This window comes from Nyctereutes procyonoides, unplaced genomic scaffold (genome assembly GCF_905146905.1).
Source record: "Nyctereutes procyonoides isolate TBG_1078 unplaced genomic scaffold, NYPRO_anot_genome, whole genome shotgun sequence".
In the NCBI taxonomy this organism is placed as follows: domain Eukaryota; kingdom Metazoa; phylum Chordata; class Mammalia; order Carnivora; family Canidae; genus Nyctereutes; species Nyctereutes procyonoides.
The window spans coordinates 3210680-3224441 of NW_026575152.1; the positions used below are offsets into that span (position 1 = coordinate 3210680).

The 13762-nt window shown below is 34.5% G+C and overlaps 1 protein-coding gene across 2 annotated transcripts in view; it reads right to left on the reverse strand.

Moving 5' to 3' along the window:
- The window catches only part of CCSER1 (coiled-coil serine rich protein 1), a 756597-nt gene that overhangs the window by 198133 nt on the left and 544702 nt on the right, over positions 1–13762 (reverse strand). The window lies entirely within an intron of this gene.

A 13762-nucleotide genomic window follows, 5' to 3' on the forward strand; every position in this document is an offset into this window, starting at 1 on the left:
TACCCTAAAGATACAAATGTAGTGATCCAAAAGGGCACCTGCACCCCAATGCTTATAGAAGCAACATCCACAATAGCTAAACTATGGAAAGAGCCCAGATGTCCATTGACAGATGAATGGATAAAAAAGATGCAGCGCGCACGCACACACACACACACGCACACACACACACACACACACAATGGAATACTACTCAGCCACCAAAAAAAAATAAAAATAAAAATAGGAAGAAATCTTGCCATTTGCAGTTTTGTGGATGGAACTAGAGTATTTTATGAGCACTGGGTATTATATAAGACTGATGAATCACTGAACTCTACCTCTGAAACTAATAAAATACTATTCGTTAATTAATTGAATTTAAATTAAAAGAAAACAGTGTGCAGGTTCCTCAAAAAGTTAAAAATAGAACTACCCTATGACCCAGCAATTACATTACTAGGTATTTATCCAAAGGATACAAAAATATGCCCCTGATTTGAAGGGATTGAACTGATTGAACAATGCATCCCAATGTTTATAGCAGCATAATCAACAATAGCCAAATTATGGAAAGTGTCCATCAGTATACAGTATACTGATGAATGAATAATGAATAAAGAAGATGTGGTGTGATATATATATATATATATATATATATATATATATATATATATCATCACAAAGAGGACTACTTAAGAGGACTACAATGATATGGCCCTTATCTGTCAAATTGGCCTAGTCTCCTCATACTTTTCATCATGAATTTTACAGTCTTGTTTGTTTGTTTGTTTGTTTGTTTATTTATTTATTTAAAGATTTTATTTATTCATGAGAGACAGAGAGGGGCAGAGACATAGACAGAGGGAGAAGCAGACTCCCTCCTGGAAGTGTGATGTGGGACTTGGTCCCAGGAACTTGGGATCACACCCTGAGCCAAAAGCAGATGCTCAACCACTAAGACACCAAGGTGCCCCCCAGAAAACTTCCCCTCATGCAGACAACGTCCTTTTCCATCACTGTGCAGCCCTTAACTGCACATTCTTATTTATTTATCAAGCTTAACTCAGCCTCATCTCTCTGTTACAGCTTGTGTATGCCTCTTTTCCTTGGGTGAGATTCAAGCTCCTTGGTTTCAGTGTCAGCTTAGCAAGTTACTAATTATGTGACCTTAGGCGAGTTACATATTCTCTCTATGCAGTGTTTTCTCTTCTGTAAAATAGAAATAGTAATAGAACCCACTCTTAAGAGTTGTTGAGAGGAGTAAATGAGGTAAAACTACTAAAAGCAGGGCAGACGCATATAAAGTGCTCAATAAATGCAGGGTTTTAGCTATTATCATGCTATATTGACATTGCTTGTGTCTGTCTGCTATAATGTGAGCCACTAAAAGGACAGGTTTATGCATTTTTCATCTTTATATTGCAGAAACTACCATCACTATTCAATTAGAGTTTGTTACACAGTTTATTTTTATGAATTTACTTATTTATAATTTCTGTAAATTTTTATATTTGTGATATTATAAACAAAACATGGGTACATATATTTGTGAATATTGTGACTGGCAGTGCACTTTATTTTCAATTAAAATAAATAAAAAGATGAAATCAATATAATGCTAATCCAACTCTAAATGTTTCACAATTTAATATTTCTATAAGCTAAAATTGGTAGTTGGGTATAAACTTTATATTAGGGGAAAGTAGCCAATGAGTTTTTTAAAAGAGCAATTATTTCAAAAAAGCATAGCATTTAAATTAATTTAAAAATCATAGTTGAGGCAGCCCCGGTGGCCCAGCGGTTTAGTGCCGCCTTCGGCCTGGGGTGTGATCCTGGAGACCTGGGATCGAGTCCCACATCTCACTCCCGACATTGAACCTGCTTCTCACTCTCTCTCTCTCTCTCTCTCTCTCTCTCTCTCTCTGTCATGAATAAATAAATAAAATCTTTAAAAAAATTCATAGTTGAATAAATTTAAGTAATATTTAGGAATTTATGTACTATCCTAGGTTATAAACATCTTTTGTTTGATAACCTAGGATAGTACATAAATAATCAGTCAATATTATGCAATACCAACAGTGCTTGCATCTAACAAAGTATGATAAAAATTCTATACAATAATATAAAGAAAATTATTGAAAAAATATCACTACTAAAATCAAAATATAAATATTTTATTTAATAATACCAGAAAATGAAGTAAAACAAAATATAATAATGTAAAGAAGATATTTATTTATTTTATTTTTTCTACTCAAATTTACAAGCTGTTGAGATTCACCTAAATGAGCTATTGATGATGAGTAAATACAGACAAACCTCACATGGACCTAGATAATCACAACTTATTTTGCCTTTACATTTTCTTCCCATGTAAATAAGAGATTTTGTTCCATTCTTAAACTGCTTTCTAGATTTACTACTTCAAATGATATCTACACACAGAATAAACTAAAGAGAGTAAAATAATAAACTAATAACAGTAAACTAATCCATTTTAGCTTCAAGTTCTAAGAGTCCTACAAATTGAAAGTGTGCAATAAAAGAGATGTTACCAACTTGTAAAGGTTAATAATTTAATTTATAAATTAATTCCCTATAATATTTTGTTGTACTAGATGCATAACAGTCATACCAAAACCCCAAAAGGAAACTGTGAGAATATGACAGGTCAATTTCACTTATAAGTATGTATGCATGTATCTTAAAGCAGTAGCAAATTGAATCCAGAAATAAACTGTTAGAAAATAATTTGTAAAAAGGTGTAATATTAAATATTATTAAATTCATAATATTAAATATAAACAAGCCAAAAAAAATTAGTGTTACAAGCTGCAAAATTCCTCATTTATGCTAGACCTTTTACTTATGATTGATGAATTTATCAAGTTCAAGTTACCAGGGCTTTATTCAAAGCACTGTGTCCTTGAATTTAACATTTTAATTTCTTTTTCAATTATACCTCTTTTAGTTCCCTAATGGTTGCCAAAGTATTTAGAGACCAGAAATTCTGGATTGGCCAAAAAAAAAAAAAAAAGTGTTTTTCCAGCTTTAGCCTTCTCTCTTCGTTGCCCTCTGAAAGCAAGAGAAGGTAACATTAATAAAGAATGTGTGTTTTGACAAACTGTAGCTCACCCACATTCAGATTTGGTAGTATAGCAAATGATTTAAATTACTTCCAAACATTTTTTCTTCTCTATAAATTTGAGGTTTTTTAAGAATGCCAGCTTTTTAAGAATGCAGTGTTTAAATTGGTTTCACAAATGAAAACGTATGCGTGCACGCACACATGATGCAGTGAGAGAGTGCTCAATGTACAGGCTTAATGGAGCTTTTTTATACTGAAAGGAGTATTTGGCAGAGGTTGCCACATTTAATAAGGCAACTCTGACTCTTTGTTAGATTCAAACAAGGTTTTTAGAGTTAATCCCAGATCTGGAAATTTTCTTGAGGAAATAAAAACCAAACATGAAGCCATTTTCCTTGCTCCCAAAGAAGAGAACATTTTGAACCATTAGGTTTGTGTATGGCATAAAACATTCCACTGGCACTGAAAGCTAGTATGAACACAAATGAACAATACTAAAACTTTCTTTCCTACTTTCTATTGACCTTTTCTCTCAATTAAGCAGGGAGAGCTAACCATTATACTGCAGACTAAGTAAATTAGCAGCCAACATAAAATGACTACTAACTCAATTTCTATAATGTAAAAACTCATGAGAAAGCTCATGATATAAATAGATATAAATGATATAAATAGAATTTTTCTACACAGGAAATCAAGTTGTGCTTTTGGGGCACCTGCGTGGCTCAGTTGGTTATGCATCTGTCTTCAGATTGGGTCATGATCTCGGGGTCCTGGGATCGCTTCTCCCTCTCTCTTCCCACTTATGTTTTCTCTCTCTCTCTCAAATAAATAAAATCTTAAAAAAAAGTAAGTTGTGCTTTAGTCCGTAAAATCTGAAGTTTCCAATTTTGGTACATTAAGTTAAGGGCAATTAACATATGCAAAGAAGTTAGCAAAAATGCCTGTTTATGATAGATGCTCAATAATTAATACTATTTCCAGTCAACAAGGACAATATAGCAAAGTTGGAACCTGTCTGAAAATTTCTGACTCTGGTCCAGAGTTCTTTACATACCATCATAGCTATTAATCTCTTTCATATCATTACAATAAATATAAATTCTGAAATCACCATGACACTTTCATTGCCATGAAGGAATTGTTAACAGGGTTTTTAACATTTTTAAAAAACATTTTATTTATTCCTGAGAGACACACAGAGAGAGGCAGAGACACAAGCAGAGGGAGAAGCAGGCTTCCTGCAAGGAGCCTGATGTGGGACTCAATCCAGGATCCTGGGATCATGCCCTGAGCTGAAGGTAGATGCTTAACTGCTGAGCCACCCAGGCGCCCCAGGGTTTTTAACATTTTTTCACATGCCTTCCTCTTATCAATTCAATGAAATTTTCTCTTTCCTGATTCCATCTTGTTAACAAAATTTCTTCCCTGGATGAAATGAAAATCATTTTTTTTACAATTATTTTCCTTTCCTCACAATCTAGGAAATCCAACTCTAATTTGCAGCTGGGAAAGAGTAAATGAGAACATATGATTTTGTGGTAAGAATTATGTTAAACCATTACTAGAAGACATTTCATATCTTGAAAATGGAAATTATAGTTTTAAAATTGTTAAAATTTTTATCTCATGAGATCTTTGTGAAAATAAAATATTTTACACATATAAAGCTCTTATCTTAGATCTGTAACTGCCACTTAGCAAGCACTCATTAAATGTTCATTGTCTTTAATGAGAGGATTTGAAAACTCAGGCCACTGTGAAGTAGAATAAGATTCAATGAGCCCAACCTCATCATTAACCTCCTTTCTTGAACTCCAGCTCTACTGACCTTTAACCCTGACTCTGACGTTATGAAACTGTGCCTTTTGTTCTGGGGTAGTATTAGTTTCTTTAATTTCTTTCTACAAATAAAAAGAGAAGCATCTTTAGAAAGAATAAAGAGGGACCCCTGGGTGGCGCAGCAGTTTGGCGCCTGCCTTTGGTCCAGGGCACGATCCTGGAGACCCGGGATCGAATCCCACGTCAGGCTCCCAGTGCATGGAGCCTGCTTCTCCCTCTGCCTGTGTCTCTGCCTCTCTCTCTCTCTCTCTCTCACTCTCTCTCTGTGACTATCATAAATAAAAAAAAAATTAAAAAAAAGAAAGAATAAAGAGCATGAATATAAAATAAGAAAAACATGGAAATATCGTTGAGAGTCAAGAGGTCACCTACTATATTTGAATGGGAACTTGGCAAAATAAATGATATCTTTTGATTTTGAGCTTAGTTTGATATTATTGTATTTGATACCATTGGATGTTTGGAGATAAGGGGCTAGCAGAACAGAAAATAATATTGTGATTTATTACTGATAGTGTCAAAGACGGGACATACCTATTGAAGGCCCTGCTACACTTACTTTAATTGTTCATGCCACTGCATTATTCTAATAATATTAGCTTATTTAAATGGTTAATAAGTAATGGTCATTTATAAAGTAGCATTCAAACTTTACAATTAACAAGTTATTTAACCAACATCATTATTGAATAAGGCATTTCACATTTTTCAACAAAAAAGATAACTGAGATTCCCATTTCAATGTCAAAATTTCTTTCAAAACTTCTGTGACAGACAGAAATTATCCTAAAATTCATTATATATACTCCTGCCTTATCAATTTGAGTATATTGAATGACAGTCCATTTTAATGTATAATTTAGAAATATCATTATAAATATCACTTACTCTCCTGTGCTTTGTTATGCTGGGATGTCAGCTTGACTTGCTGCCATTCTGTCAAGTGCCCCTTCATGTTACTGCTGTCATTATGTTTCTAGCAAAACCCCCTCCTAATTTGTTCCTTTTAATGCAGGGTTTTCCGAACCTATTTGACCCTGTGATATTTTTCATATTATAATGCAGACATGGGATCCCTGGGTGGCGCAGCAGTTTGGCGCCTGCCTTTGGCCCAGGGCGCGATCCTGGAGACCCGGGATCGAATCCCACGTTGGGCTCCCGGTGCATAGAGCCTGCTTCTCCCTCTGCCTGTGTCTCTGCCTCTCTCTCTCTCTCTCTCTGTATGACTATCATAAAAAAATAAAAATTTAAAAAAAAAATAATGCAGACATAATCAGGAAGGTGAGATAAAATATGCTCTGGGATTAAAGTAGATGCCAAAATTTTATTTGATCATTCAAATGATCCACATTTGATTATCACATTTAACAAAATATTTAGCAATATAACAAAAACATATAAAATTGTAAGTTAAGGCATTTAATGTAGACCAGCTATTGGACAGTTAGTTAGCAAAACTGTTTATGATTCAAAGAAAAACGTTAAACATAATTGTTTAATGCTTCATGTAACTTAGCTTTCAACTCTATGATAGGATTTGGAAATGAAAAATGCCTTCTTAAGTCATTTTTTTCATTAGTACAAGAGCTCTAAATGTGGTATTTTTGTATCTTGAAAATAAATTGTAAAGTAATAATTATGCTAAATTAAAAAATTGTTTAGTTATTTTGTGCTGTATTTAACATTTCACTTAATGTAAGAGTTCTTTGGAACATGGCTTGAGAAATACTAGTCTAATCTGCGATGGATTTAGGAATAAGATAACTAATACTATTTAAATTGACGGAGTCAAATGTATCTCTAAGAGATGTGTTATATATGTTATATATGTGTGTATATAAATATATATATATACCATATATAAATAGTGAAAATATATATAATAAATATATATATATATATACCATATATAAATGGTGAAAAAATGCATATCTTCATAGAATAAAGATTTAATAGTAAATTTATTAAAAGAAGTGTTTCTACTTCATTGACAATCTTCAAGTAATATTTCTATATTATAGTTTCTGTATTTATTATTAATAGTTGCTATCATCTACTAAGGATCTAACATGTGTCAAGCACTGTACTGAGCATGTATTTAACACTCATAGCAATTGTATGAGATATGGATGAGCATTACCTCTATTTTCTAGATGGAGGAATTGAGACTTAGGCTTTGTATATAATCTTTTAGAAGAATTTATTTATTTCTTTATGTATTTGGGAGAGATAGAGCATGAGCGGGGAGAGGGACAGAGGGAAAGGGAAGGAGGGAATCTCAAGCAGACTCACGCTAAGCATGGAACCCAACTGGGGCTCAATCTCATGACCCTGAGATTATGACCTGAGCCAAAACCAAGAGCTGGATGCTTAACAAACTGAGCCACCCAGGCACCCCAGGTTATATACATTGTTAAAAGTTACACATCAAGTTAACTGACAAAACTGGAATCATATGTCTGTCTTCAGAGTTTGAGTACAATTCCTTTAAACAGAAAACAAGAAGCTCCAGATGAAAGTACATAACTTTGTTCTGGGATCATGGTCTATGTAGTATCCTTTTATCAGGAAGTTGGAATTTCAATCCTAAATAGTCCTAAATAAATCCTAAATAAAATAAGAGAGAGGAAAACAACACTAAGGAAGTGATAAAGTGGTTTCTGGCTGCAGTAGGAGGATGGGATTGGGAAGAGATAACAGATTATGTATGAGTAAAAAGTATGGTCTCACTAACCAGGGTGGAAAAAAAAATCTGGAAAAGAAGAGATAAAATGAGGTTAAGAGAAACAGAAGGTGAAACTGAACTTACAGACCCTTAGATCTGTAACCTTCAAAGAACTGTTTTAGTAGAGTATTCTCACCTGTAGGAGTTGCTGAACATACCTGAAAGTTTTAAGCACTACCACACTCCCATACCCCCACTGACGCCTGTGCTAGCTAACAAGAGTATAAAAGTCTTACTCCTTGGGTAGCCCTGGTGGCTTAGCGGTTTGGCATCGCGTTCAGCCCAGGGCGTGATCCGGGATACCCGGGATCGAGTCCCATGTCGGGCTCCCTGCATGGAACCGCTTCTCCCTCTGCCTGTGTCTCTGTCTCACTCTCTGTGTCTCTAATAAATAAATAAAATCATAAAAAAAGTCTTACTCCTTTACCTAAAGGCAGGGCAAAGTCTGAAGCATAATTTAACCTCTAGAGTCTCCCCTCATAGGATCGGGCTGAGTCTGGAGCTTCACTGAAATTTCACTATATCCTAGTTTTTTTGTCTTCCCACCTTGTTTCTCCAACTTCCTTACTGCTTTCTCCCGGGAGCACTTCCCTTATATTCAACACTAATACCGGAATCTTAGGCTCAGAGCCTAATTATTGGAACATCCAACCTATGGAACTCCATGAATCTAAGTAGCATGGCTAATTATTTTGACATCCTAGCACCAAAACGTGTCCCTGTCATTGAGCAAAAAACTATAGTACATACACAAAAGATAACGAGAAATGAATATAAGCATACCACACATGCACAAAAGTCATCAAACAACAAAGGAAGAGAACAAGATAAGAAAAGAACAAAAAGGAACTATAAAAATAGCCAGAAAACAATGAACAAAATGGCAACCATATATCTATCAATAATTACTTTAAATGGAAATAGACTAATTTCCCAATCAAAAGACAAAGAGTGGCCAAATAAAAACAAACATAACAAAAAACAAAACAAAACAAAACAAACCAAGACCCATCTATATGCTGCCTGCTAGAGACTCACTATCAATGTAAGAACACACACAGACTAAAGAAGGGATGGAAAAAAAGATGTTCCATCAAAGAAATCAAAAGAAAGCTGAAGTAGCTATACTTATATTAGACAAAATCAAGGTGTAAAAAGAGAAAAAGAAAAGATTATATAATGATTAAGAGCTCAGTCTAACCAGAATACAGAACATTTGTAAATATTTGTGTACCCAACATAGGAGTACCTATACATATAGCAAATATTAAGCGACCTAAAGGGAAAAATAGACAGCAATATAGTAATATAATAGAAGGGGGGAATGTAACATCCACTTACATCAAGTGGTAGATCATCCAGAGAGAAAATCAGCAAGAAAACATTGGCTTTAAATGACACATGAAGCCAGATGGACTTAATGGATATTTACAGAACATTCCATCCCAAAGCAAGAGGATACACAGTCTTCTCAAGAGCATATGGAGCACCTTGCAAGACAGATTGCATGTTAGGTGACAAAATAAATCTTTATAAATTTAAGAGAATTGAAATTATTTCAGCATCTTTTCCTACCACATTGGTATGAAACCTGAAATTAATTCCACAAATAAAACTGGAAATTTCACAAATATGTAGTGATTAAACATACAAATGAATATACAATGGATAATAGAAGAAATAAAAAGAGAAGTAAAAAAATACCTTGAGATAAATGAAAATGGAAAGGTAACATATCAAAATTTTTGGGATGCAGCAAAAGCACTTCTAAGAGGAAAGTTCACAGCAATAAATTCCAACCTCAAGAACCAACAGAGTCTCAAAAAACCAAACTTTACACTTCAAGGAACTAGAAAAATCATTAAACAAAGCCCAAAGTTAGTAGGAGGAAGGAAATAAGAAATATTGGAACAAAAATAAATAAAATAGAAACTAAAACGATAGTAGAAAAGATGAGTAAAACTAAGAGGTGGTTCTCTGAAGAGATAAACAAAGTGGCCAAACCTTGAGCTAGAATCATGAAGGAATAAACAGTGAAAATTCAAATAAAATCAGAATGAAAGAGGAGAAATTATAAATAATGCCACAGAAACACAAAGGATTGTAAAAGACTACTATAAACAATTATATGCTAACAAATTAGATAACCTACAAGAAATGGATAACTACAACTAGGAACATACAACTACCTAGAAGCATACAACTTACCATTCAAGATGAAATAAAAAATTTATTTCTATCAGACCTATTACTACTATGAAGATTGAATCAGTAATCAAAAGTCCCCCAATAAACAAAAGTCAAGGACCAGTTTCACTAGGGAATTCTATCAAACCTTAAAGAATAAATACCAATGCTTCTCCAAACTTTTCCAAAAAAATATAAGAGGAGGAAACTCTTCTGCATGTGGATGTCCAATTTCCCCAGCACCATTTATTGAAGAGACTATCTTTCTTCCAATGGATCGTCTTTCCTCCTTTATCAAATATTAGTTGACCATAAAGTTCAGGGTCCACTTCAGGTTCTCTGTTCTGTTCCATTGATCTATGTGTCTGTTTTTGTGCCAGTACCACACTGTCTTGATGACCACAGCTTTGTAGTACAACCTGAAATCTGGCATTGTGATGCCCCCAGATATGGTTTTCTTTTTTAAAATTCCCCTGGCTGTTCGGGGTCTTTTCTGATTCCACACAAATCTTAAACTAATTTGTTCTAACTCTCTGAAGAAAGTCCATGGTATTTTGATAGGGATTGCATTATATGTGTAAATTGCCCTGGGTAACATTGACATTTTCACAATATTAATTCTGCCAATCCATGAGCATGGAATATTTTTCCATCTCTTTGTGTCTTCCTCAATTTCTTTCAGAAGTGTTCTATAGTTTTTAGGGTATAGATCCTTTACCTCATTGGTTAGGTTTATTCCTATGTATCTTATGCTTTTGGGTGCAATTGTAAATGGGATTGACTCCTTAATTTATCTTCTTTCAGTCTCATTGTTAGTGTATAGAAATGCCACTGATTTCTGGGCATTGATTTTGTATCCTGCCATGCTACCAAATTGCTGTATGACTTCTAGCAATCTTGGGGTGGAGGCTTTTGGGTTTTCTATGTAGAGTATCATGTCATCGGCGAAGAGGGAGAGTTTGACTTCTCTTTCACCATACACAAAGATAAACTCAAAATGGATGAAAGATCTAAATGTGAGACAAGATTCCATCAAAATCCTAGAGAACACAGGCAACACCCTTTTTGAACTTGGCCACAGTAACTTCTTGCAAGATACATCCACGAAAGCAAAAGAAGCAAAAGCAAAAATGAACTATTGGGACTTCATCAAGATAAGAAGCTTTTGCACAGCAAAGGATACAGTCAACAGAACTAAAAGACAACCTACAGAATGGGAGAAGATATTTGCAAATAACATATCAGATAAAGGGCTTGTTTCCAAAATCTATAAAGAACTTATTAAAGTCAACACCAAAGAAACAAACAATCCAATCATGAAATGGGCAAAAGACATGAAGAGAAATCTCACAGAGGAAGACATAGACATGGCCAACATGCGCATGAGAAAATGCTCTGCATCACTTGCCATCAGGGAAATACAAATCAAAATCACAATGAGACACCACCTCACAGCAGTGAGAATGGGGAAAATTAACAAGGCAGGAAACCACAAATGTTGGAGAGGATGCGGAGAAAGGGGAACCCTCTTACACTGTTGGTGGGAATGTGAACTGGTGCAGCCACTCTGGAAAACTGTGTGGAGGTTCCTCAAAGAGTTAAAATAGACCTGCCCTACGACCCAGCAATTGCACTGTTGGGTATTTACCCCAAAGATACAGATGCAATGAAACGCCAGGACACCTGCACCCCGATGTTTCTAGCAGCAATGTCCACAGTAGCCAAACTGTGGAAGGAGCCTCGGTGCCCATCGAAAGATGAATGGATAAAGAAGATGTGGTTTATGTATACAATGGAATATTCCTCAGCCATTAGAAAGGACAAATACCCACCATTTGCTTCAACGTGGATGGAACTGGAAAGTATGCTGAGTGAAGTAAGTCAATCGGAGAAGGACAAACATTATATGTTCTCATTCATTTGGGGAATATAAATAATAGTGAAAGGGAATATAAGGAAAGGGAGAAGAAATGTGTGGGAAATATCAGAAAGGGAGACAGAACATAAAGACTCCTAACTCTGGGAAATGAACTAGGGGTGGTGGAAGGGGAGGAGGGCGGGGGGTGGGGATGAATGGGTAACGGGCACTGAGGGGGGCACTTGACGGGATGAGCACTGGGTGTTATTCTGTATGTTGGTAAATTGAACAACAATAAAAAATTTAAAAAAAATAAAATAAAAAAATAAAAATAAAAAATAAAAATAAAAAAAGAGGAGGAAACTCTTCCAAACTTATTTTATAAAGCCAGCATTATTACCCTAATACCAAAATCAGACTAAGGTGCCACAAGAAAGGAAAAATGCAGAGCAATATTTCTGATGAGCATATATGCAAAAGTCCTCAGCAAAATATTAGCAAACCAAATTCAACATACAGCAAAAGGATCATACACCATAATCAAGTAGAATTTATTTCGAGGATACAAAAATGGTTCAAAATCTGCAAATCACTCAATATAATATACACCATACTAACAAAATGGAGGGTAAAAATTAATATGATCATCTCAATAGATGTAGAAAAAAAATCTGACCAAGTTCAAAGTCATTTGTACCCAACAGAGAGGGTATAGAAGGAACATACCACAACATGGTAAAGACCACATATGGCAAGCTCACAGTTAATATTATCTTGAATGATAATTCCTCTAAGATTAGAAATAGGACAACGATGTCCACTCTCACCATTTTTATGCAACACAGTATTAAGAGTCCTAGCCAAAGCAGTTAGGCAAGAAAAAGGAAAAAAAGGCATCCAAACTAGAAAGAAAAAAGTAAAACTGCCATTATTTGTGGATGACATTATATTACGTACAGAACCCCCCCCAAAAAAAAAGAAAGAAAGAAAGAAAGAAAATCCTAAAGACTCCACCAAAAACCTGCTACAACTAATAGATTAACTTAGTAAAATAGCAATGAACCAGCTCAAAATCAATACCAAAAATCTGTTGTGTTTCTATACTAATAATGATTTATCAGAAAGAGAAATTTTTAAAAATCCCATTACTATTATCAAAAAGAATAAAATACCTATAAATAAATTTAACCAAGGAGATGAAAGACCTATATATTAAACACTATAAAATATATATATATATATATATATTTTTTTTTTTAAAGATTTTATTTATTTATTCATGAGAGACACAAAGAGAGAGGCAGAGACACAGGCAGAGGGAGAAGCAGGCTTCATGCAGGGAGCCCGACGTGGGACTCGATCCCAGGTCTCCAGGATCACGCTCTGGGCCAAAGGCAGTGCTAAACCGCTGAGCCACCCAGGCTGCCCTATATGATCTTAATAAAAGAAATTTTAAAAGACACGAATAAATAGAAAACTGTTCTATGCTCATGGGTTAGAAAATTTTAATTGTTAAAACATCTACACTACCTAAAGCAATCTTCAGATTCTACAGACTCCCTACCAAAATCCCAAAGGCATTTTCCACAGAAACAGAACAACAAAAAAGAATGCTTAAACCCATACAGATCTGTAAAAGACTTTGAATAGCTAAAGCAATCTTGAGAAAGAAAAATAAAGCTGGAGGCCTCATATCCTTTGATTTTGAACTATATTACAAAGTTACAGTAATTAGTATGGTATTGACATAAAAACAGATTCATAGGCAAATGGAACAAAATAGGAACTCCCAAATTAAACTCTTGCAAAAATGGTCAGTTAATTTATAACAAAGAAGAATATAAGAATATATTCTTATATTCAAGAATATAAAATGGAGAAAGGACAGTTTCTTCAATAATATGATGTTGGGGAAAGTGGACAACCAAAAGGAAAAAGAATGAAAAGGGACCATTATCTTATAGCATACACAAAAATTAATTAGAAATTAATTCAAAATGGATTAAAGATTTGAACATAAGACCTAAAACCATAAAACTATATAAAGAAGACAGAGGAGGTAACTTCTTGACACAGG